This window comes from Lepisosteus platostomus, chromosome 8, assembly GCF_059453375.1.
Source record: "Lepisosteus platostomus isolate fLepPlt1 chromosome 8, fLepPlt1.hap1, whole genome shotgun sequence".
Taxonomy (NCBI): Eukaryota; Metazoa; Chordata; class Actinopteri; order Semionotiformes; family Lepisosteidae; genus Lepisosteus; species Lepisosteus platostomus.
The window spans coordinates 10789939-10817088 of NC_142618.1; the positions used below are offsets into that span (position 1 = coordinate 10789939).

Consider the following 27150-nt stretch of genomic DNA (forward strand, 5'->3'; position numbering starts at 1 on the left):
GAAAACTTGATTGCATGAATTCATTTTGGCTCTGTGGATGTAGTTCTTGGAATGAGAAGCATTTTAAATGCATCGCCTATCCCAGCATGAAATCCTTGATGTAACAGTGGTCACATTTTTATTAATGAAATGATTTACAGAATGTTTACACTTGACAAAATTGCCAATATGTATTAGTGAGTTCAATGCTTTTGAATAAGCTTTCCTATGGCAGGCTTCAGCATATTACAAAGCTGTGTCTGACCCAACATCAGTTGAAAATAGCCAAATCCCATCTGAATTTTTAGGCAGATACAGTATTCTCTGATCTACAGTTTGCTACGCCACCACAGAGCAGGAGAATATAGCAATGAGAAGTACACAAAGAATATACATTCCACAGTTGAAACTCCTACATCTGATATTACTAAAGTAAACTGTTATTACACCACGGGGTCACTACATGTTGTCTGTATGGCTACAGAGAGTTAATGTTCCTGAAACTAGCCCAAGGGTTTTGTAAACTAGCAAGAGGGTTGCCATGACAACAGGCCTTATTAACAATGCACGATCATTTCATGCGTTTGCCACAGACAGCCTAGTGACCAGCTAATTTTCCAAAACTGCTCTTTTTGTTTTCGTGCACCAAAGATTGCATACCCCTTTTCCCCTCTTGTGCTTTTTAAGACTGTTTTGGAGGTATGCATTCCCTTAATGGAGCTACCCATGATGAAATGATTATCTATGGAAGCTAATTAATACAAAAACATACGAAACAAAAGAGTACATACCCTTCCATTGGCTCTTCTGTCTTTTTATAACATAATAATCTCTTCAGAGGACAGCACTGGCTTTTCAGCCTATTAAAGAATCTCAAGCAGACTGTATATCCTTTGAACCACACGGCTATTTTAAAGCAGTGCTCATGGATTTTGCATTGCTTTTTTCCTCTTTCTCCAAAAAGGAGAAGCATTCAGAATGTGATCACATGATCAAGAAAGGCTGGCATTACTTGACAGCCATTACAAATGGGATTGCAACGAAATCTATTTTCAGATTCAAGATTCGCAGGCATACCTTGGGTACACATTTGCCAGCAGGTCCTCATTGTTTGGCGATTCCAGTACAACTGACAGTGTCAGTTAAGTGCACATTGTAGCTTCACTTGGATACCCAAGATAAAGTGAATATACAGCAGAGTAACACACTGCCGTTACAAACCAAGTCTTCATATTCATGAAATACAATAACCATTTTGACAAGATTTGTCTAACAAATACAGCCCACTTAAAAATATTAAATTGTGACATGCGCTGAATTTTCAATCTGGTTGCAGTAAACAAGTATTCTATTTTTCGGCGGTAATCAGGATTACTGAAATATTCTGCAAAAAATGCACTTAACACCGTCTTGTTTGCAATGATTTCAATCCACATTAGTTGGGCACTTTAAAGGCCTATTTCAAGGCTCCTTTATCTCACAATGTGAATGCACTGACAGAGGTTTGTGCCTCTCAAACAAGAGAAAAATAACAGCAGGTTCTATACAAAATAGACCACTTCAAGGTATCTCCGTTATTTATCTTGTACATTTACAGTACTTGTATTTTTTAGTATTTGTATTTTCCACACTTTAGAATATGAACCATTTATATCTACTGTACTGTAGTCAGACAATACATGGCAAAAGAAAATCTTGTTCAGCATTGTTGCTGAAGGAACCAAATACAACAATGTTCCGAAATTATGTAATTGTTTTCAAAATAAGTAATTGTTTTGTGAGGTTTGAAATGCAAACATTCAAATCAGAAAATTTCTGTGTTGTATGACCTTCACATTGGAACATATTATGCAAGAATGTAATCATACACTTCCTGTTGTGCAGATTTCCATCTTGCCACATTGTGTCTTTCCACTGGGGCGACTGAGTACAGAAAATATCAGCTGCTCTCCCAAAATTAATACATCATTAATTGATTCTGTTTTTCACTGCCATTTAAACAAAACATCTTTTTTTTTTCAAATTGGTCACCTTTAAGATGACATAGAAAAGATAACAGCTATGGAGAAATCAAAGAAATTATTTTTTAAAACTATCTCAAGAATTCTAATTGGTTTCAGACCTTATTAAAAACATCTACTTCATGATGATGAAAAAACAATAAATTTAACATTGTGGACATCTTCAAGCAGATAAAGAAATCAGTTGTTTGGTACAGAGGCACTGGAACTGAAGAGGGTTGTTTGTAGCTACTGTACCTCATCTTTTGACCTTTTAATTTTCAAATGACTGAAAGTGTATCAAATCGGACAGCAGTGGCAGGGAATTTTAGAATAGTGAACAAATAGTTATCTTTCACTAACTTTTCTCTTAATGCGTCTCCTTGCACTTTATAAACATGCTAGGAACTAGTGCACCTAACATTTCTTAGTGAGCTCTGGGACACAACAAAGAGAATGAAAAAAAATGCAGATAACAAATTCCACAAAAATAAAACACTTTTAAAAAACACTGTTTAGATAACAGGGTAAAATGAAGAATGTAAGCCTGAAGGAAATGGGTACAGAGCTCAAGATCACTGAAAGGGGAAGAGAAATGTGTGAATCATACTGTTACTGTACATAGAAATATCATTCTTTTCTTTGCCCCACAAACAACTCTGTAATTTGCATGCACATTACTTCACGTTGTTGTGGTAACTTAAATCTAGATTAGTCCAGGGGACTGCTGGTGGACTGTGGGTTTGTTATAGATGGTCCACAGACCACCAGCATACAAATATTAATGATTAGCGATATAATAAACAAGACCAAATCAAAGTAAATTTGGTCTATGATATATACAGAAATTCTTCACTTAATGTACATTAATTTATAATAAAAAGATAATGTAACTGAAGTTTATGGATGACTTTCTCTGCCATGAAAGCTTAAAACCTGCAAATTTGTATAGCCGTTTAGAAACAAAAACTCGGTGTTAATAAAATTAGACATTAGAGGAAAAAAAAATATTTTGTAGGTTGGATCTCAGAATGAAAAGCTTCATATTTAGGGAGTATGCAAATTGCTAAATTAGGTCAAGTCCCTTGGACCCCAGCCATTGCTTTTTGCTGTTGTATGGTACATGGTCACTAAAGGAACACTTAAGGACTTAAGGTGCAGCTTGGGTGACAAAAGGTTGAGAACAACTGAATGCCACCTAGTCTTGTAGAGTAACGTTTTCAAACCTAACAGGTACTGTAGATGAACTGCACTACCTGAAAATATACTGAAAATATACCATGGCAGGCATCAGCAGTGGGTACCAGCGTTATAAAAGCTATTGTAATTTCTGGAGCTAATTTTTCATTATAGGAAAAATGGATGTCAGACTTTTTACACTAAACACTTGGTTATTTAAATCCAAATTACTTGCTCAAATCTTGTTAAAACAAATGAATACAACACTCCAGAAGCTAATCAGCAACGGTGATTCTTCTCCTGCACATTGCAATGTTATATTATACATACTGTGGATGCTCAAAGCAGCATACAAAATGCATTCGTCTATTCTGTACATTTATAGTACTTCTTCCTATCATTGTGAAGCGGCGTTCAGAGATGGACTGTTCTTTTACTAATTAAGGAACTAACAGGGAATTGTCATGAAAAGAATAAGTGAAAAATGAGGTTGAATAATTTAACCACAAAGTCATGAATTATAAAACCAATGGAAAAATTAAAAAACTGAAATAGCTTTCACACATCTACTTGTGATCTGTTCTTACATCCAAACGTTACCTCAATGTGCAGAAATATGCAGGAAAGGAAAACTAATTAGGTAAACTAAAACAACTGTAATTGTGTCTAAGATCACTGAATCAACTTCACATTAGATGAGATATCACAACCAAAGAAGACCGGATGTGCTTGTGCTTGTTAATTAAAGTGCTACTGACACGAAATTGCCAGTTCTACTTCCTTTTAATTGCAAAAGGAAACACAGACAGGAAGCGTCTCTCTCTCCTGATAAATCTGTTTCATATCAGGATATCTATGTAGTGAAAGATTATTTAATGATGTATGGTTCACGTCAAGTGCTCTACAGCAAGGGGAATGAAACAGACCAAAATCACTTTATGATGATATTAATACCTTCGATAAGCAACAGTTTACCTCAGCTATAGGATCAAAATCCAAGAGGTCTTCAGCCTTGAGGTACACAGCAACTCACTTACAGCAAGGACCGCACCAGTGAAAATGGCAGCCTCTCAGAATAATTAAGAAATTGTGGTAAGGGAATGTTGTGGTGAACCCATGTTGGACTACCAGTACATCACCAAAAAGTTAAATGCTGGACAACTGCACATTCAGCAGTCGTTTGTTTACAATAAATACAAATGAAAATGAAACGACAAAGGTCCAAGGCTATATTTCTGTGATATTAATTACTATCTGCAGGTATTCTCACGGCACCAGCTCATGGCAGGGGCTCAGAACAGCTGAAAGGTGCAATTACTGTAGTGCTTCTGTTTACATAGGATGGAAAGGCAGAGCAGTGCAACTCACCTGGGGGAGTCTGAGATCTCCGCAGGCTGGGAGTGGCTGCTCTCTGGCCCCTCTTTCTCATTCAGTGGCTGAGGACTTTCAGAGGGCCAGATACCTGCCAAATAAAAATGCCAACACCAGTGAGTTCACCACCAGCAGTTCAGCCACCTGGACTTCTCTCTGCACAGGGTTGAGTCAAACAAGTATTAGAATCTGTAATGAGAAATGAAATGAAATTTTAAAGCATCCACTGCAGATAAATATTAATCAAAAGACAATTGAGGGGTAATTTTTCAAGGGAATTCTTCAAAAGCAAAAATTATCTGCTCTTGACATCAAACTGTTATTATTGTGTTTACAAAAAGCAACTTGCTTCAATGTGCAATAGAAAGGATGTTTGACACAAAACAAACAACTACATATTTAAGAAAGGTATAAGACCAATAATTTCTGAACATTGCAATGAGCAAAGAACACATTTTTTGGTATTCAAGAAATGCACAGGGAACAAAGCAATTAATGGACTGAATCACTTAGAACAAATGGCATGTCCATTTCATCATCATAACAGAATGGTGTCCTAAAAAAACAATGAATGAGAGTTTACAACAAATAATTTGGCAAGTCGGAAACAACTCAAAGCTGGAGCAGGACGAATCAAGAAGAAATGTTATGTCATGGTAAAGAAAGCTAGAATGAAAAGCCTTGGAAAGACGTACAGGTATCAAGTCCTCAAAGAACAATCAGTATGCAAAAAGACCTGCAGGTACGGAGATCCTGTGTGGCAATGTACTGTGTTTGATAAAAGGTAGTGAAACTGAGCTACAGATGCCACACATTTGGGACTCAATTGCCAACCTGTGTACAAATGAGAGGTTTATAGGAAAACGCTGCTATTTATTGCTGCTCATGTGAGATGTTTAATCTGGCTTATTAACTAGTCCCGCAGCTGTGCTCTCCTGAGGTGCATGGTGGAGGCAGGAGTGCAGGGCTCCTCTGTCTCCAAGGTGACACAGGAAGTCTGGAGCCTGTCTGGGATTTCAGGGTCTGCTGTTTCACAACACACTCCCTCTGCAGTAACTGAACAGGCCCACTCAGGCAGGGCTCACAGTGTTGGAAAACATACAAAACACTTGTCAAAGGTGTCATGTCAAAATCAGATTTTTTTCCAACCAAAACTGAAAAATGTAAAATTTCTAGACTTAATATAAAGCTGACAGTAGGCAGTGTGCATATATGGAGGGGGTTCTTAGCATTCCCTCAGAAAACCTTGAAACGTTTGCAGACAGACTTCGGTACTGAAAGACTCCAATGATCTTTCACTTTATCTGTTAATTTAAACACATACTGTACTACTTGTTCACAAATGCCTAAAAAATACTTACTAACACAACCAAGGGGTAGTGAATGTTTAATCCAGTATTTTACTTAATTTAAGATATGTACTTAATATAAGATACAGGATGCAAATACTAATTTAATCTACTGTGTGGACTAACATAGATTTTCAAATACAATTGTTCATGCATGTCTTGAAACAGCTAACCGATTTGAAACCTTAATTGCCACTTTTAGGGTAAAAGTTCAAAACACAGAGTAGACGTCAGATGCATACTGTAAAGTTTAACCCTATTTGTTGTACTTAAGACATTCAGCTGTTTGCAAATGGAATGGGCCAATGCTGATGTTCATGACTGTAAATGAACCACTTAATAGTATTACAAGACATTTTAATCAAATACCAACTTTTTCATTCAGATAAATACTACAACAATACTGTGTCGATGGGTGTGGACTGTACTGTAGTGTGTTTAATCTCTGCTAGGCTTGAAAATTTGCAGTCACTTTCAGTTGATCCTTAGCACTAAGTTTTGTCCTTAGCTGAACCTACATTACTCTGCTGTAAAATCACTGTACTCTTTTCATACCTTTTAAAAATACAGTATTAATCAGTAAACGCTATCCAAAACATAAATATAAAGACTGGAAAAGCCTCTTAATCCCTGTGTGATCTGAGCGGTGTCTCACATTTACCACAGTGATTAATGTCAACTACATCTCAAAAGTTCATAAATCAGACAAGAGAAAAGCAATCACCACCAGCATCCCATCCTAAGCACAATGACTTTTTAATCATGGGGGATAGCTGTTGCATTAATACAGATTATGTACCAATACTTTACGCAAACACGCTTGTTTATGAAATATCAAAAGAATTGTATTCATTAGTGTATAAAAGCAAAAAAAAAAACTCTGATGACAAAATATTTTGTGCCACGGGTCTTCATGGTACTGTACCTGTGTCTACCTGAACTTGTCAGCCAGAGACTGAAAGTTGGCTTGACTGAAAAGGTCACGAAAGTCAGATAAGTTGGAACAGAGCACCAACAGAACTGGATTTGTAGCACCCTTTTAAATTATTTTTTTTTTTATGAAGATAAAAACATTCAGTTTTTGTGTGGGTATACAGGTTAAAAAAACATTAATTCTAATACTGTATCTACATACTTTTCCTAATATCCAATTACAGTGAATTCAGATTTTGTACCAGTCACAAAGGCAAAAAAAATGATGGAAAGGCTTAAACTTTGATGATAGATATGTGCATTAAATAAATTACAAATAGTATACAAAAAAGAGGAATGGCAGAAAACAGTCACCATCATCTTATGTTGTCCACTTGACCAGTGCAATACCCACATCATCTGTGTGGTGAATTACTGTATACTTGCCCAGTGAACATAATTAGTGGATGCCACCTATTGAAGTCCAGCAAATTCATTGTGAACCCGTAAATGTTCAATTTTTCTTGCGTTGTTTTCTTGAGAACAAAAAGTTCTCGGCACTTGAGCTGCAGGAGTATACAAATCAATGCCAGTAAAACCTGTGGATTCTCAGAAAAGACAATCTATACACTGCGGCAGTCCCCGAAAAACACAGGGGGTGATGGATCCCTTCTTTTCTGAACAGTTGCAAGGCCCTGTGGACTGCCTGAACCACCATTTCAATGCTCCCATTCCGGTGAAAGCACCAGTTCTTTCTCACAACAGGAGAATACGGCGGTTATTGGTGTTGGAATAAGCAAACCTATGCATTAAAACAAGTTTAGCTGATGGCACTGAAAACAAGGGGTTTAAAAAAAAAACTCGACACTACAAAAATGTTTCTGGGATAAAACTGATTTGCAAATCCCTTTAAAACAAGATATAAACACTCAATTATGAATGATGTCTTCATAGAAGAACAGCTAACAGACCATAGAGAACGTGAATTTTCAAATGTCAGCTTGAAGTGTAAATAGTCTTCTTGTGTTGCGTGTGGAAAAAGAGTGCTTCGACTTGGTCTGCGAGATCTTTTTTGGCGATAAAAAAATGTGATGTTGACAGGACCTAGTATAAAAATGTAAATCACAGCTTCAGCCACATGTGCTTTAAAATATGATATTGGGTATTTTAGAATTGTTTCTCTTTTCATTAAAAGATGCAGTTCAACCACTTGCTGATCCCAATTGCCCATATGAAGATTATTCTGAGTTTACACATGGTACCTTGGAAATTCCCCTCCCTTCTGTAAAACAATGAAATGCTGAAGGTCGAGATTCACAAAAGCGGCAATAATAGAGAATACAACTGAATAAAGACGTAAAGTCTCATAAATCATAAGAAGTGATTTCCCCAAAACCCTACATAAAAATGAGATATCAATTAAAAATAAAGCAAAACAATGTACAATAATATCATTGTATGATAAAGTCTGAGAATTAAAACATAATGGTGAGGGATCTAAGTGAGACATTTCCATTGGTCACTGACTTTTTCTAATTCAGCATATGGGGTGAAATCTAGTTTTACAGAGATTGCTGCATTCTGATAATTAATCATTCATTGACCTTCTGCACAACATTAGACTTTTTGATGATTTGCTCTAACTTTAAATTTCATGCTAACCTAGGCTAAACTACAGTATCTAGCCTGACTCAAACAATCAGACATTCGCTTCAGAAAAACCAGATCATTTACTCCACAAGCAGTCACTTTAAAAAGTAACTTAGCTGAGCACGGTACAGAGTGCGTCTTCAAAATGTCATTATCAGATGCCATTTTTAACAACAAAAAGAACACACCGGCTCTTCAGAACTATATAAAATATCCTGCTAAATTTAGCATGCTACAAAATGTCTGTAAAAGGATGAGACAAGAACCAGGTATTTTTCTCTTTTGCATGTGCAAATGAGTTTCAATTTCATGCATCTTCCAAAAATGCTGAGAACAAAAAATCTTTAACTAAACTGACAAAGGTCACTCTCGCAGTCCAATAGTTTCAAATAATTGAATAAAAAAGCAAGTTAATGTTTTAGATTATTTGTTTCCATTTCTATATCCAGCATATAGTTTTATCTATCTTAAGTCTTTTTCACCATTCACATACAGAAGAATATACAGTAAATGCACCTCTAGGTATAGTTTAATTAAAGTCTATCTCATCATAACCATCATGAAGTTGTAGGAGATCTGCAACAGAATCTCTAGAGCATCTACTGTCCAGTCTTTAAGCCAGAAAACTGGGAAGGAAAAAAAAATCAGGTGTATCAGGTTAGGTTTTCAAGTGTCCTGAAGCCCTGTTCCCACAGTGACCACAGTTAATCTGTTTTTGTAAGTTAGTCAACTTTGTTTGCAAGTTTCTTGGCATATAAAAAAAAGAATCCAGCCTAAACAGTAGCCTTGATTACAAGTGCCTACACAATGTGACTTAAAAGATTCAAACAGTATAACCACACTCAAGTAACACCACAGAGGAAGCCTTTGTTTGAGCTTCTTTAAGTGGCCATGAAAAACGAGGGCCAGCACAATCATGGTTTCCAGAGCGCCTGGCAAAGCCTGAGGGATGGAACACATTAATAAGGCAGGCAATCTGCGGGACTGTAATACTGAAGGGATATTCGGCCCAGGGGCATCACTTCTTTTATAGGTCTCCTGTCTACCACACTGTCTGTTCCCATTTTCTTTCCTGCTGATATTCCCGCACAGCAACAGCAATCACGATAAATAAACAGCTCCATTTTTCCTGCCAGGCTTTTGTTTCCCATTGGACTGTGTTGAGGGTGGTATCCCAATCCCCTCCCCCAAAGCTCTCACCATTAAGGAGTCTCCACTGTGGTTGCCCACACTGTGCTAAGCCCCACGTGTGGATCAGAGCCCGCAGATTTCAGTGCTGATAAGCGCTTCCATTAACCACAAATTAAAACAGAACACCGTAAAAGTTCAAACATTCTTCAGAAACCTCTTGTGACGCACTTTTAAACTAAGCCTTAAATTGAAATTGACAAAATAAGGTGCATCACACTAATAACATACACATTATATAACTAAGTCATTATTATTTTTAATACAGGGATTTAATTCCGACTATTGCTTGATTGTTATTGGACAGACAATTAACTGCACCATTTCATCTCACTGACATTAATATAATGCTAGTTGCTGTAAATGTTTCTTAATACAAAAGTAGGTAGAGTTTAGTGTAGAAGCATACAGTATAAGATCTAACTTAGAAAGTGTGCATTTAACCAATAAACATGCTAATTCTCTGCCCAGCTAAAGTTTCATTTGAGGATTACATTAAAAACTGCTACACACTCACTCTTCTTCAACATAAAATGGGACATTCCTTTATGGGTGAACCTTGTACATACTCCTGTATTCTAAAATAACTAAAGTATTTTGATTTCTATGGACAGGATGAACTTTTCTTCACTAGAAGAGATTAATAACTGTGATAAATTAGCAAACAGGAGGCATTTCTTAAAAAAAGGACCGAAGAACACTGCAATATATTATTGGGTTTAGTATACATATTGTGTATATTAGCATACCAAACCCTCACCCCTTACATTGTTTAAACTGGTCATTTTTAAGAGCCTTTTGAATACCTTGTGAAGTGCTTTTTTTGACTAAGAAAGTGCAGCTGGCTCAACTCAAATGTCAGCAGCTGTTTGCTTCCACATGGGTTTCATGTGAACATGTTACCTCACTGCAGACATCACTTTCACCTGCCCTTCAACTGAGATTACTGTGAAACTTATTTCCATCATGCTGCGCAGAGTGCATTCTATATACACCACCTATGGAAAGCACACAGTACACTCCAAAGCTGCAGAATGTGTGGCCTAACTGCTTGAACTTAAGACCCATTAAATCAGATTATACATTTATTTACACATTGTAACACAACCTCCAGGTGAAAAACAAAGCTAAAAAATTCCAAAATATAATTACAAATGAAAAACTAGAAAAATTGGTTGGGTAAGTGTAAACACTCCTTCGTAACAGCTATTGTAAACTGGCTCTGGTGTAACCAGTTGCCTTCCAAATCATACAACAACCCAATCAGCTTCCACCTGTGTTCAAATGTGGTGATTCTAATGATTTCAGAATACAATCAGCTGTTCCTATAGATCTCCTCTGCTAGGTAGTACATCTCAAATTAAATTATTGGCACCAAAGAGCTATCAAAAATCCTCCAGCATAAAGTTGTGAAAAGGCACAGAGCAGGAGACGGATATAGAGATTTCAAAAGCCTTACATATCCATTGGAGCTTGGTCAATATGATTATTAATAACTGGAGGGTATATGGCCAAGACCCTGTCTAGATTAGGCTGTCCATCTAAACTGGATGACCAAGCAAAAACGAGTCTGATTGGATAGGCTACCAAAAAGCCAATGACAACTTTGAAAGACAATGACCAAGACTGGTCAGTGTTCATGTGACAACAATATCCCAAGCATTCCACAGATCTGGCCTGTAGAGCAACTGGACAAGAAAGAAGCCATTACTGAATAAAATGGCAACAAAGCGTTAGGTGGTCTTACCAAACTAAAATGGAACTTTTTGCAAGTATTAGGTTTGGCACACACCCAACATAGCCTGTTATGCAGAGAATACCATTCTTACTGTGAAGGATGGAAGTGTCAGCATCAAGTCACTGGGATGATTCTCAGTAGCCGGGACTGGGACACTTGTCAGGACAGAATGGGAAATGAATGGAGCAAAGACCAAAACAAAAACCCTTAAGGGAATCCTGCTGCCTTCTTCAGGAAAGCTGAAACTACAATGGGTCAGAAGTACACTTTTCAGTATAAGGATCCAGAGCAGCAATGGAGTTGCTTAAAGAACAAAAAGGGAAACATCCTCAAGTGGCCGAGTCAGACCTGACCTCAATCCAACTGCAAATTCTGTGGAATGACATGGCGTTTGCAGGCTATCAACAGTCCCCCCACAATTTGACTGAGTTCGAACAGTAGGAAAGGGCAAACCTTGCCAAGTGGTAGATACTAAGAAACTAAGTTGGGAGAGACTTATCCAAACAGAATTCTGACTGTAATTCAAGCAAAAGTTGCTTCCACCAGGTCCTAACCTTTGGGCATATATGTGTATCCAACCCCTTTTTCCAGGTTTTCATTTTACTTTTCATGTTTGACCATTTGTTTTGTACTTGGGGGTCGTGTGTTACAATGTACCAAAAAGTCCAAATAAAATTCTAATTTAACATTTCAAGCTGTTAAGTCACAAAATGTGTTACTTTTGAAAAAGGGTGTGACTTGAAAACTTTGATACAAATAAAGACACACAATTTTAGACTGGCCTGGAAAGTTTGCAAAGTATCACTTTGGAACTGGACTGAATGGAAATACATCATATCAAATTTATATGCATGGTTTGATTCTTTTGATGTCAAAAGAGAAGCCAACAGGTAAACAAAAATGCAGTGATAGCAAGTTTTACTGACTTGGATGGACAGCGTATCTGCAGGTTGTCATTCCAGCCCGGCTCTTAATTCCATCCATCCATTTTCTAACTGCTTCATCCAAATCAGGGTTGCAGCTAGACGAAGGCTATTCTGGCAAGCAACAGGCTCAAGTTGGTATACACCCTGGACAGGATGCCAGTCCAGTACTTACTGTATAAACAAGCCTCACAGACTGGTCAGTGCAGGTTGAAGGATACAAGGAGATAAGGAAAAACCTCAGTGTGGTTGTGTTGTGTGATTTGATCGTAATTGTCTTTATAATATTTTAAAGGTGTGGAGTCTCTCTTTTTCTTCCCCACACTGGGTACAATTTACAGCTCTCCATTGTGTGTTCTGCAATTTAAAAGGATTTTTTAAATCCTATTTTTAACAGCAGTTACATACAGTATACATACAATACATACATATTTTATGACTATAACTGAAGTTAAAATTGGTTGTAATAGCACCCCAATAGGTACTGGGCAGTAATATACGTTTTACTCTGGTTTGGCCTATTTTTGCTGTGTATTTTTTAGCTTTTCTGGAAAAAAAATTCGGAAAGGCTCAGGTCCTGAAATGGTTATCCCAAAGGTTTGTTAAACAGCAAACAGCAGTTCTCCAGTGAGGCCCACATTCATATTTCAGTCTGTTGCTCATATCTAATTCCTCATGAATCTGTGACAGATAAAATGGAGCTCCAAGCATAATTTATTCAATTGACTTTTTTTACAAAAGACTTCAGCAATGCAGCAAATTGTGTTATGTTGGATGAAAGTTTTATTTATTCAGGGAAGAAAAATACTTCTGTTATTTCCCATAAAGCCTTTAGAAATTAAGCATAAAAATAACATGCATTTCTCAAAATGTAAAGTGTTAAAAACAATAATGCCATACTACCTATCAGTTGTTAAAATGATTAAGACCATTATTAATCAGTTAAGCACTGTACCTCTAGTAATATGATTAATAAAATATAATACTAATTATAATAATAATTGCTTATACTTATATAGGGCTTTTCTGGACACTCCACTCAAAGTGCTTTACAGGTAATGGGGACTCCCCTTCACCATACCAGCAGCCTCCACCTGGATGATGTGATGGCAGCCATAGTGCCAGAATGCTCACCACATCAGCTATCAGTAGGGAGGAGAGCAGAGTAATGAAGCCAATTCATAGATGGGGATTATTAGGAAGCCATGATTGGTAAAGGCCAATGGAAAAATTTGGCCAGGATGCCAGGGTAACACCCCTACTCTTTTCAAGAAACACCCTGGGATTTTAATGACCACAGACAGTCAGGACTTCGGTTTTATGTCTAATCTGAAGGAAGGCACCTTTTCACAATATAGTGTCCCCATCACTATACTGAGGCGTTGGGACCCAAAAAGACTGCTGAGTGACCACCCCCTGCTGGCCCCACTAACACCTCTTCCAGCAGCAACCTTAGTTTTTCGCAGGAGGTCTCCCATCCAGGTACTGACCAGGCTCACACCTGCTAAGCTTCAGTGGGTTTCCAGTTGTGAATTGCAGGGTGATCTGGCTGACGCCTATACTTTGTGACATTGCATAAGTTACAGTTTGTGATAATATAGTTTATGATATATAGTTTGTGATAGTGCAACTGTTAAAAATGACAATTTCCCACATCAGACAATTCTATAATGCTATAAACTGCAAATAACATTATCAGAAAATTATATAAAAATATATTTAAATTAAAGTATTAATTAAAGTAGTTAATACTGTTATGACTGGGGAGTAGCAAAGTTTAGCAACATTTGCAGTTCCCAGCTGGTTTGCCTTATTCAAATGGTTTAGAATAAAGTGCTTTGTTTTCCATAGTTACCTACAGTAGCTGTCCTAGAGCTAGGAGGCAAGTAAACACTAGGTGAGATAAAGATGATCAAACTATGCTCCTAAGAATTCAATCTGATTAATTAACATCACAAGAAATCATTAGGACCACCACATTTAAAAAAACAACATAAAAAAACAACATTCAACAGTGACTCTTGAATCAGGAAAACTCACTTTTTACTTTTTATAACTTTTAACTGCTGTTCCTGTTTTCCCAAGTTTGCAAAATACTATATGAATAATTAAGTCATAATAAATCTTTGATGGTTTTCTCTGAGCCATTTATATGCAATCCATTATTTTATCTGTATGAAAGACTGAGACACTACTTCAAGATCCATTTCTTTGCTTTGTTTATGGCACAAAACTCTACCTGTTCAAAGTCCAATATCAAACACTTGATCTTTAAAGGTCAATAATAATGTAAGCACCCCAAATAAACAAAGAAATGCATTAAAGTAATTAAGTTTCCATTTATGTAATCTTTAAGTGATTCAAGCTGACAAGTCATCTCTGAAAGTGTGCACTTAGAAAAATAGTTTAGTTTTTTTTAAATTCTTGAATCTTCTATCCTTAAATCTTAGCTTATGATGAGCTTACTCTAAACAGTGTTAAATAAATTTCACTTCTTCTACAGGATACTCAGAAAGAACAGGACTTAGATATAACATGAGAGAAAACGTATTTATTTTTACAAAGTTATGAAAGAGATACCTGTATAATTCAAACAAATTCTACATGCAAAATTGAGCTGTGAGAGATGACTTATTTTAAAATTACAAATGATAGAAATAAAATTCCAAACCATATGCACTCATTGATTATTTCTCCACATAATCAAAAGAAGCAGACATAACTAAAACTACAAACTTCCCTTATTGAGCAGAATTCAGCTATAAATTTGTCTGCGTAAACAGTGTTGATTAAACAGATTAGGCATTTACAGTCCTGTTTAAAGAGTCCCGCTAGTGTGTGGTCACTTGAAGGAGTCAATATGGCTGGCCAAAACATGTGTCAGCACAAGTTGAAGTCAAAGAACAAAAGCAAAGGACAAACTGCAGTGTAGAAAAAAATACAGTAAATTAGCTATAAATGAGAAAACAAAAACACATCCTGTGAAAAGCCCTTGTTCACTATTTAAACTGTTTATTTAAACTGTAGGTTTCACACAACTAAGCATTTGCAATTAATGGCGAAAGTCTGTTGCAGTTATCTACTGTAAACACTTTGATTGTTAGGAGGTATTTGAATACAGTTCCTAAAACAGTAGTTGGTATTCCTTTTTATGACTCGGATGTGTACCAGAGGTGTTACAGAACGATAATGAGATGAGGAAAGAAGAACTTCAATGAACAGCTGGAAAAAAATGTTGGACACCTGCCATTGTTATTTGGCAACAGCCACTGACTAGTACTGTATAAGCGGTACATTGTTATGAAAATCTCAGCAGATTTTGGACTTTTCTTCTATTTCATCGGGAACCCCACAAAAGCTATATATACAGAGAGTTAACTTATCTGGTCATAACATTTAAACATTTATTGCAGCACCACTGTTGGTCAGTCATGAAACATAATTTTTCCTGAACTTTTTAATCCATAATAATGAAGATTTAACTGACAGTTGCAAAACAGAACAAAACAGTGCTCATTCCTGTTGTCTGATATCTCAGAAGAAGCCAATGATAGAAAATACTAGTTTTCTTTTCATTATCAAAGCTGCTCCATTAAATTGTCCATGAAAGCATATCAGACTCCCAGACAGTCAGAAAACTGGCCATTCAGAGCACTCATGAAACAGCAATGTATACAGCATAATTTCTACAAGTGAGAAAAAGGAGAGCAGTGAACCGAATATGCTGACTAAGAACTGCAGTGGTGCTCTGCTTCAGCATCCAAAGAAATGCACCATGTAATCAGTATTATTTGCTTTGCTGGACAGTATAGCCCAAAGGAGGAAAAAATACATTGTACATTTGTTTTAAAAAGTCAATTAAAATTCAGAAGACAATTTCAACTTGAGATGAACATATTATGAATATTTAATAAATAAGCTGTATTTGTATGGGCTGTTTCCACTTGATGACAATAGATTAATTCAATACACTATGTCTCATAAAAAAATATAAGAAGATTATAAGATTAGAAGAATATAAGAAAGCACTACCATAACTGGACCAAATTTCAGTCTTAAACATTTCATACAAGAATGTATCAGTTACCTTCATTAGTTCAATTAATTTTCTCTTTTTTCTAATGACAGCTTAGTAATAAAGGGCTCCAAATAAATTCACCTGATTTAAGTCCATGTTAAGTAGGTCCATGTTACTTTCTGCTTATTCAAAACCAAATGCCTCTATTTAAATAATACCCATCTATGGCGATTTTAAGAAGACAATGAAGTTCTGAATCTTTTAACTCACTACAAACATCATGAATCTCTTTCAACTTAACATCATGAAAGCTGTCCTCTCCGAAAGAAGTATTTGAAATAACAGCTACAGTAAAGAGGATGGTTTAATGGAAAACTAAAAATACAGGTATGAAAAACACTAGGTGTTTTGATACTGATCCAACAAGGTAGTACAGTATGCAGAAACAGAGCACAAATACAAATGACATAATGCACTTTAACTTAAATATGCAGGTATACTCAATATTCCTTTACGCTTCCCAGCAACTACTGAGCAGATATACAGTATTTGAACAGTTCAAGCCCAAATATATGCATATTTGTAATTCTGTAGCATTTGCAAGTCTAAATACAGTCCCTAATCTGAAACTCATCAAATTAATCTGAAAGAACTAAAAACTAAACCAAGAAAGTAATCCTTGCAGAACGAAAAGCTTTTGGAAGCCGCAATACTGAACTGTACCTACAATAAACAAGGCACAGGGCCAAATACCATCTTTTGGAACAATGACCAATTGTCTTGGAAAGGATATGCCAAATTGCCCAAATATAAGAGCCCTCTTAAAGGAAATTCAAGAAAAGAAATAAACCACCCACCCACAAAAAAAATGCTGTAAACACTGAATAACAATAGTCCCTTCTGGGCTACACTCAACATGAGGTTTCCAAAACACAGTAGGGTACATATTAATAAATGCATCGAAAACACAACCACACAATAATGTTAGACCTATTTCACATTAATGTAATGACCATTTAAAGAACAAATATATACAGAATTGTATCACAATTATGACACTGACAAAAAATAAAGGAGAAAAGGAGATTTACCTCACAATTATCCTCCTCATGTGACATGTATTAACAAAAAAAACAACAACCAAGTAAAAGGAGATCAATACACATGCAGCAACGTGTTAAAGACTGGTTTCTGTACGCTGAGTAGCTTTTTGAATAAAGGTCCGCGGATCATAAACAAGACATTCCAGCTCATCATTTTCCTGCAGTAAGCTCCTCAGCCACAGAGCTCTCTGCTGCTGCTTCCCTGGAACTTGAATATAATTTACAGCTTTTCACACACCGCACAATCAAATTAACAGGCATAATCAACAGGATTCATTTTGTGCATCACTGCATTTTATCGAAACAGATAAAAGGCCTTAAAGTAATTACCATGGACTGCTTCTCCTTTCGCAGGCACTGCTGGACGTGCTGACCTTTAGGTATTGGTGCAAACAAAGCAGCCGGTCACCCCCCCCCCCTCTGTCACCTTCTGCCTGAACAGTCTACAATTTCACTGACTCACTGCTTCCCCCCAGCAAAAGGTACCACAGACTGGCTTCCCTGTTGTCTCCTATGCAGCGCTGAGGATTACTGTGGTGGATAACCAACTTGTCAAGTACTGACGTCAGCGCCATGTGGAAGACAGACACCTGCAGTATTCTGCACATGCTCGCTGTGGCCCAGACGCTGCCATTCATTTCTCTGCTGGCTGCTAATCTAATTACAGCCATTCGCCAGCACAGCGTGGAGGAGGGGTTGCAATGGCAGCACAGGGTATCAGCAAAATTACATTTTAATAAATGAAATTCTTTCGACACAACATGATCCAGACATTCTTTTAATAACTCCTCCTTCCCTATTCATGGGGAAAAGCAGTTAATTCAATCCAGCCTTCAGTGAAGGCAGGTACAAGAGGGCTTCTCATTTCTTGTGTATGTTGAGATAAAAAATGCAGTCGCACTAAGGTAAAGACTAAGGTTCAGCCAGCGACATGACCAAAATCAACATGAAACTACAAAAATCTTAAAATTAATGAAAGGAAAAAGTCTTGTCAAAGCCTGCATATGGTATTTTGAAGTTGCAGAAACACAAGTCTCTCTCTTTCTCTCACTGATGCAACTGTAGAGATTTTGCTCCCTTCATTGCTTTCAATAACAACACATTCTTCATTGCTTTAAGACAGTTGTATGTTTGTCACATTAAAAAAAAAAAGAATAGATAAACCTCCTTTCTAAATATGACCTCTTCATAGATTGTTACAATATTGTGGGATGTTAAAAAAAATACCAGACTACACCGCAGGTACCCCTATTTGCACTGGAGTGATGCAAACCTTTTTAGTGTGGTTGATAAAGGCAAAAACTCAGTTATGATAGCTAAGCTTTTGTGGAATTCTTTCACTCATGTAGAACATCTGAATGTAATTACTGTATTTTATATGGAAAAAAAAACGTTTCACATATATCGTACATTAAGTGCACTTTTTGCTTGTCAACAGACAGGCAAATGTCTGCTGCACTTCACTTCTGTCCAGTGCGCTAAAAGAGGCCTGCTGTAAAAAATATCTCCCTGGAAAGACATCTCAGCTGGCAACATACAAGCACAGTAAAGAAGCAAGGATGGTATTTCTTAAATATTTATGTAGACTAAGCAAATGGTCTGCTTTTCTTTACCTTGATCACATGAAATATACATCTATAAATAGATAATTTCTCAGAAATTTTAGCAGATTGAATTCAAAATGCTATTCCATTATCAACTGTCAGGAAACCGCTCTTGGCAGATCAGTACTTTGAGGCGTTTAGAGTAGGTGCATTACATGGTGCACCAGACAGGACATGTCTATTAATAACCTCAGTTTCCATGATTGCTTCCAAAATTATGGGATTATTCCGTTCTGATGGTGAATGCTTGTAACTACTACAAACACTGCAGTTGTTAAAAATGTTATACAGCACTAGCACCTTTTGTGAATGTAAGAATTGTTTTATTTTCATAATTTTAAATAGAAAATCTTTAGACTTTTTAAAAACAACTTCTTCTCCAACTGTAAAATTACATATTAGTACACTGTGGTAAAGAAACGTTACCACATAGCAATGCCTGTCCTTCTATATCGCAGTCAGGCTTTGTCAAGGGCAAGTTTTGACCTAAAATGCCAAATACTCACATCCCTGTGCAGAATGACAGTGTGAAGGTCATGCAGCTCTTATAACTTTGTCAATGTTAAAGAGACATCAAACAGATAAGACTGTTAACTGCATAGATTTCACAGCATTACCTGGTCTCTGGTTTGAATGAATTTCAAGCATTTTATATTCTATAACCTACATTCTAAGGGAGGAAACAGCCATACTGTACATGTATTTTAAGATGGTAGATACTGTATATGCAAAACATCATTTTTCACCAGGATTGTGTTCATCACTTCCTATATTACAGCACACCTTCTGGCACTCTGTAAGAGAAGTACATTAGGAATGCAGCTTGATGCCTCTGTAGGTCTTAGTCAGCAGTTTTTATAACGAAATTCAAGTCCTTATTTAGCAAATAAAAAAGGAACAACGGGTATGCTTCCTAAAATATAACTTTCCTTGGAAAGCCTGTGCAGCTGAGAACTGTAAAAAAGTCAACTTTTGAATTGTACTTGAAACTATTTGAAGAACAGTTGTTTAATGGAATCCTTTTTTCTATTACATTATAAAAACAGAAAGTAAGTCCACAGTGCATAGACACAAAAAACTAGAACATTCTAGTATCTATTGATGCCTGGTCTTTTTCATGGAGAGCAAGGGATAAAAGCCTGTCTATACACTGGTGTGGTACAGTAGGTAGCGCACCACTCTTGGTGCTGGGTTTGATCCCAGACAGGGGTGCCCGCTGTGTTGAGTTCACATATTTATCCTCATTCGCAGATTTACTAAGGAGCATAATCATCCAAAGATGCAAATTAGCCATAAAATCATTTGAGCCTCGAAGGGTAGTGAACACATTACAGTACCCTAGCACAAAACCGCTCCAAGGAGTGTGGGATCCTGATGTCTTGCTGCATCTACAATCACCTCCAAACAAAATTGTTAGCAGCCTTGATAAAGATGAGAAAACCTAAGCATAAAATAAACAACGCAGGTAAGATACACTGTTATTTTCCCACCATGTGTAATATATTGTGCTTTATTAATGATTCAATTATCTTGAATAAAAATGATAGTTATGATAAAATTTTCACAACCAAAATCGCTTTTCGCAAATAATTAAATTTCCGTACTTTGTGCAAGCTTGCCTTCCAAGGATAACAGCACTGAGGCCTTTTCCATACAGAATATTTCTAGTCTTATATATCCTTCGGTCTGGGATTATGTCCTGCCCTCAGTTGAGGACAATGAACACCAAAGTAAGCAGGTCTGAGATGGCAAAATGCTAATGAATGTTAATGATTTTAACCACTTCTTTGTGATGTGCGTCTGGATTCATTGTCTTGGAAGATCCAGTTGTGCCATGTTTAAGCCTCCTGGGCTAGGTTTTTGTCTAAAAAGCCTTTGTATTTGGTATTAGGAGTTCATGGTGCCAACAGCTTTAATCAAGGACTCCAGGACACTGGAAGCACCATAATATTAAATTATTATTTAATAAAATTCTACAGTACAAACACTGGTCTAGTATGGAAGTGAATAGTTGGCTCTTCTAAATTACTTTTTCTCCTGACGGAGTCCTGGAACAGCTTCCCCATGCAGAGCTGTTTTCAAGTTCAATATCACAGCTAGCGGGCAATGTAAAAACATAGTTCAAGTAGGTAGTTGCATCAGCATGCATAGGCTGCAAAGGAACAAGTAAAGACTTATTCCATGCTGAAAAACAAAGAAAAAAAAGTTTCGGCTGTGGAGCCTTGAAGAAGAAGAAGGGTGAAGAAGGCACCCGAAGAAGGCTCCACAGCCAAAACGTGGTGTTTCTTTTCATTTTTTGTCAGCATAGAACAAAACCTTACTTGTTCCAATTTACTGTAAAAACATTTTGCCACCGCAGTGACAAAGCTTTTAGGGACTTTTAACCTCATCTCTACAGGACGCTAGCATACAGTGGATTACACTTGTGGTGCGTTCAATACAGTAATTAATAGTGTAGTGTGCATTCCATTTTCTTTGGCATAACATGAGTGTCCATGTCTGATACTACATCATATTTAAAGGAATTATGAAAATGGACAAAGTCTGCAGACAAGAGTAAGTGATTTGGCCGATTGAGCTCATTTGGGTGATAAAAGCTACAGTAACTGATTCAAGAATGTCCTTCAGCCATTTCATGAAAAAAGCTATCTTATATATAAAGTATCTGCTCCAACAACTAGGCAAAGTAGCTTGTTTAGACTCTAACAACACTGTTGAAAGAAGCCTGTTCTCAGTTTTAAAACTATTTGAGTTGTTTTTCCAGTATATTATATATACACATTAGTAGTACTAAACTGTTTATTCAAATTATTTTTATACTGTCATATGAGCTCCTAGATATTTGCACATTCATAGAGAGTGAACACCCCTGTTATTAGTTTTTTCAGTAAGGAAAACCTGTTATTAGTATTAGTATGTTATTGAATGTTATGTTATGTTATCTGAATACGGTAGTACACTCATTCTGCCATATGGAAAACTCAGGTTTAAACAAACTGAGATATAATGATAATTGTCTGAAATTTAGAGTTCCAAAAATCTGATTGAGATGTACAAAAATAGCTTGATGGGCAAAATAACACTTAATTTATTAATTGTCACGTTGTTTCTTAGTTCACAACAATTTTAAAGCAGTAATACTTAACTGTTTTGGCAATATATGTTTTCAACATACTTGTATGACTTATTAAAATAAGATCTTGCAAGGTAATATTCTCACTTTGTTCTTTGTATTAATCAATTTTATTGTTGTCAATATAGCTGCTAGAAGGACTCACCATCTGAAAGACTAACAGTGGCTTTCACGATTAAAATTATTAAAGCCTACATTTTCATCCCTAAATTTACAGGGAGACTCTTATTTAGCAGACAACCCTTCTCATCCACCACTGAAATACAGCCATTCTGTCCCACTACACACAAGATCAGGTAGAAAAATGAAAGATCACTTTAATGGGAAATTAATAGGATCACAAATTAATGGGGAAGTTAAGGTAGGTCAGATTGTACAAAAACAGAGCGGACTTCAGATACCAGAAACTCCTATTCTTACAAAAAGTGCCATAGGATTTTTAATGACCAAGTAGTCAGAACCTCAAAGCAAGCTCTTACAGCACTGGGGAATTGGAGAGAAAATACAGTATGTGGTTGGATAATGGGAATTAGTGAGTAAACTCTGAGTAGCCAATCATCTCTAACCTGAATATCTCAGCAAGGTGGGATCCACTGGAGAACTCAGAAGAACTCACAGTGATTCCGACCAGGCATACTCCAGCTTGGAACCAGGCACAGGACCCGATAGCAATGAGGCCAGTGAGCCATAATTTCAGTAAGGAAATAGCGCATAGATATCCCAATTAAAAGATCAATAAATAGGGAGACAGAAAGTAATCCAATGGCAAACAGGGGGAAAATTCCTTTGCTACTCTGAAAAAGGGGCACACTGGACATTTCTCACTTCTTATAGCAGTACATAACTGTAATAGCTGGAATACTAATTAATCTGAACTGGCAACAGTGACGTTGTCCATTCTGAACATCACTTGACCCACAGAGTAGCCTCAAGTCTGCTGTAAATTTCTTAAATTCTTAATCGTATTGTATACTAAGAGTTTTGAAGAGTATTTGAGAAAATTAGCATTATTAAAAAGATTTGGAATTGAAAACTAAACAGGTAGATATCCTTAAAATGTAAATTCTTGAGAAAAGCCAGTGGTCAGGCAAGGGAAACATATTTCAGTGATCACAAACACATATATACACTTATATATAACCTAACACTTATATACGTGTACAATAAGTTACAATAAACAATAAAATACAATACAAAAGTACAATAAAGGAAGAGCACAAAGTGAAGATGACTATACATTCTGCTAAAAAAAAAAAATTACACTGCAGAACAAATCTTTTATTTGTCCAGGAAACACAAATCAAGTAGTAAGGTTTTGGTACTCAAACAAAGTTATATATATTTTTTTCAATCTATTTTATCCTTTTGACAGAACAAGGGATAAATAAAACAGATCAGAGTGTTGGTTATAAAATAGTATTCTTCCAAATGTATCTAAGTAATTTGCTAGTGATTCTATTAGGTTTAAAATAACTTCTTTAGACATATAAAATAGCAGTCAACCTATAAAAAGACACAGGAAGAACTTAAAATGCATACATGATTGAATTTATGAAATGCAAAAGAGCATAAACAAAAACAAATCTTCAGAGCTTTAAGAAAACCCAAAATCGAATTGGATTTTTTGAAGTTGCGATTTAAAATTGACACAAGTTGTGACCAATAAAGGTTAAAGCAGATCGAAAAAAATATAGACATGAATACTAAAATTTATTTTGGGTTCCTGATAAAAACATATCTCCTAAACCTCCATGCTACTGTGAAATATTCAGCTATATTTGGAATTGCAGACTGTCAAAATCAGATTTGGAATGCAGGACATGAATTATTCCATTTGTCATGTTTGACTCCTTTTTTCTTGTTTAAAATCGTATGAGGGCTTGAGAGCATTCTTAATCACAATGATATTATATTTATACAAGAGACACTACTGAAAATAGAAAATTTGGAAAGAATTTGGAAAACAGCACAACAGCAAAAAAGAAAGCACTCACAAAAGCACTTTAAACCAGATAAAAATAGTTATGAACAACCTGTTATTGCCAATTGTTATAGCACACTGAATTTAAAGTGTTTTCTTTAATTGAATATCATATATTGTAAAGATACAATGAAATGTGTGCAAGTTTCTTGCCTTCTGTAAAATATATTTCAGCAATAGAATGCTTGCTGCTCCTCCTGTTATTAAAATTAATTTGTATGACATTTTTGTATGACTATCCATTTATTGATCAATATCTGACTTTTCATGTTTCCACTTTTACATTTATAACTTATGATCTGTAACTGTCCTTACAATGAACCAACTGAAATCCAAAAACAAGACAAAAATGCTTTAATAGGCAGGTCCAAAAATAATTCTGCATTTTAAACTGAGCTGTTGTATGGTAAAGTACAAACACAAAGTTAAACTAAGTTAAAAAATAAATCCAACCAAGAACACATTTATTCCTTTATATTTTGGTACTGGAAAAGAAGAACAAGTACTACTCTAGAAGCAGACAATTTGTAGATTCAAACTGGCCTATCATCATCAACTCTATCAAACAAATTCAGGTAAAATAGAAACCAAAAAAAGAACTTACTGCCTTTGGTATCTCCAGAAGAACCTACTCTGACATAACATTTCCAGATCTGTCGAAACAAAAAGCAAAGAACCACTGTACACATTGTCCAAATCCTTCATTTCACAGTATGTTCAAAGAAATTCAAGTCTATTCCTTTCGAATGCTCACATCTCCCGGTCACCAATACACAGATGAAAAGCTGATGTTCCTTATGTCAGGCTCCATTACTCTAATACTGTGTGACGGTGTGCTTTAATCACTGCAAGACATCATATTAACACTAACATTTTCCAAATCAAGATTTTATTTTAAAAATGTTGACAGGGGCAAAAACAATATTTAACAGGGGCAAAAACACTTTTTAACTAAATCTCATCAAATGCATTTGCTCAGGAAGTAAGGGTTGCACGTGAAGAAATAACTCAGTCAATTCTGCAGCTCCATGCCAGCTCTCTGAGAAGATTACAGTAATAGTATCATCCCGGTCTCACTGCAATGATCACGGAAAGCCATGTTCAAAACCAAATAGATCTACTTATTTCTCTCTCGACTTCGATTTCTAGGCCAGTACTGTGTTAATGTTTGGACGATGCAGTACCAAAACAGCACAACCGTTTATGATAAATTAATTTTCATCAGGGGAAAATGCATCAGAGGTGCAGCTAGTGATGTGTGGAGATGTTCCGTATACCAGAAGCTACTGAAGTCTAGAAAGAAACTAACCTTGTGGGACAGTGCCTTGTAAGCGAAGTGGGGCACCAGTCTGGATGTCTTCGTGATTTACAACAGTGAAAAATTGTAATACTAATTTAACAAATGCACAGAGTTAAACTGAAAAACATTTTTTTTCTATACACAAATCAAAACTATTACCCGTGATTTATTTTACACTGACAGAGCTATTACTTGTACTGTACCTCTTCTTGGTGATGTTTTGAAACTGCTGGGTTTAATTGGGGGTGTAAAGAAACTCAAGGATAAAAATGACAGATGTTATTCCTTGCACACCCTCACTTTCCAAATAAAATATCTCCTAGACGAGGCTGCAAACCCTTTGACCACACACAGGTGAAGAATGAGAATGTACAGTACAGGCAGAGTCTATCCAACCTGCACACCCTTGAGCCACTTGTCTTAAGACTTGGAGGTTCAGCACCAACTAGAAGAGAGACTCGCCGTTCCCAAGAGCTATGGCTGCCTGATTCCAACTGATCCTCCAAGGCATTAAGCCTATACGGGAATCTGGTCACAGTCGGCTAATGACATGACCTAGGCTTGAACCCATAAGCAAAAATCTCAAGATTCAAGATTTCTTTATTTACCATATGCAACACGTGTATTGGAATGCTTACTCGTTCAGCTGTACCCAGTAACATTAGAGAAAGGAAAAAAATGCACAAACGACAAACAGACATGGACAATAAATTCAGAGAATAGACTTAATTATAATACAGCCAAGACAGGACATAGTGCAAACAGTGCAGTACCTTAAAGTCCAGGTGCTAATTTGAGCCGTTTATGATGCAGACTGCTTGGGGGAAGAAACTGATTTTGAAACTATTTGTCAGTGTTCCAATACTGCGATACCTTCTACCAGAACCCAGGGGTGAAAACAGATCGTGGCCAGGGTGAATTGGGTCAGGAAGTATAGCTCGAGCCCGGTTGTGGCAGCAGTTGATGGACGATATCATATCCGGACGATGGAGGGTAGCTCGGTCCCAGTGATTTTCTGCGCGGACCTCACCTCCTTATAACGCCTGAGCCCTTGACCTTTTAAGAATACGGGGTAATATTTTTATCCCCCAACCCAGGTGTATGTAAATCTGAGACGGTTGGTTAGGCTAGTTGCTTAGGCTACTTTGTCACAGAATGATCCATTGCTGCACTCTAGAAATGACACATGCCATTTTTCCTTTTTTGAGCTCCTTCATCAAAATTGACCATGCAAGTTTCAAAACATCCCAGTTTTAGCCAACAGCCATATCACCCTGCAACTCACAACTGGTAGCCCACTTAAGCTCAGCAGGTGTGAGTACCTGGAGTGGAGACTCCTGGGAAAAAACTAAGGTTGCTGCTGGTAGAGGTGTTAGTGGGGCCAGTGGGAGGCGCTCACCCTGTGATCAGCAAGGGTCCTAATGCCCCAGTATAGTGACAGGGACACTATACTGTAAAAAGGCACCGTCCTTCAGATGAGACATAAAACTGCGGTCCTGACTCTCTGTGGTGATTAAAAATCCCAGCGTGTTTCTCGAAAAGAGTAGGGGTGTAACCCTGGCATCCTGGCCAAATTTCCCATTGGCCTTTACCAATTATGGCCTCCTAATAATCCCCGTTTATGAATTGGCTTCATCGCTCTGCTCTCCTCCCCACTGATAGCTGATGTGTGGTGAGTGTTCTGGCGCACTATGGCTGCCGTCGCATCATCCAGGTGGGGGC

At 36.8% G+C, this 27150-nt stretch overlaps 1 protein-coding gene across 11 annotated transcripts in view; it reads right to left on the reverse strand.

Annotated features, from left to right (window-relative positions):
• Positions 1 to 27150, reverse strand: part of fam110b (family with sequence similarity 110 member B) — a 61615-nt gene that overhangs the window by 16191 nt on the left and 18274 nt on the right. For 3 of the 11 annotated variants that reach the window (XM_088642394.1, XM_088642396.1, XM_088642401.1), the window contains one exon: positions 4527 to 4620. The gene's annotated coding sequence lies outside the window, so the exon portion shown is untranslated. Of the gene's footprint in view, positions 1 to 770; positions 920 to 4526; positions 4621 to 17398; positions 17570 to 17740; positions 17870 to 22713; positions 22855 to 24732; positions 24782 to 27150 lie in introns of those variants that run through there. The other 8 variants (XM_088642393.1, XM_088642399.1, XM_088642397.1 and 5 more) reach the window with 5 other exon arrangements.